Genomic DNA, 714 nt, shown 5'->3' on the forward strand with positions numbered 1-714 from the left:
TTAGGGCCAAAACAGGAAGGTCCTTATCGAGTTTTGCTCATAACGAGGGCAGCAGTAAAGGTCCAGGGAAAAATCACAATGGATACATGTCACTCATTGCAAGGTTGCCCTTTTTGATGACAAAGCAGAGCCTGGAGCATAAAGAACGGATTGATTAGCCATCGGGGGCCAGTCTCGGGTGAAGAGGCACGGTAAGATGATCAGAACCTGATATGCTTCTATGTTGAACACTTCAGTCATCGTATTAGGGATATCTCGGGGGAAATGTCCAATGTTTTCCTGAAAATTGGGGCATGCTTACTTATGCTTACTTATGTTAAATATCCATTTCTCTTGAAACCAGGACATGTTACTTTCACTTTTTTTGTTTCCTTCATTACAGGAAGCGATATCCCCTGAAGCGATATCCCTTGATCCAAGGACCGTACTTGAAATGGTACAAGATCACCTGTGCAGTGTACCGGCAAACGGTCAGAACCACTGGAGAGAATCACTGGAGAATCACAGAGGACAGGGTAGAAATGACCATCTACTTCCGATGTAGATTTGTCCTCTTTGAATAAACCTATTTTCCTCTCCCTGATTTGCTTTGGGGTCTGCGTTAATTGAAGAGTGACATCAACTGCTAACAGCACTGTACAGCTCGAGCTGGTTTTGACAATTGACCTTCTTCACACAAACAGCTAAACCAAAAATGGAGACTTAAGAGGTAGG

Source organism: Oncorhynchus keta, chromosome 5 (genome assembly GCF_023373465.1).
Source record: "Oncorhynchus keta strain PuntledgeMale-10-30-2019 chromosome 5, Oket_V2, whole genome shotgun sequence".
Taxonomy (NCBI): Eukaryota; Metazoa; Chordata; class Actinopteri; order Salmoniformes; family Salmonidae; genus Oncorhynchus; species Oncorhynchus keta.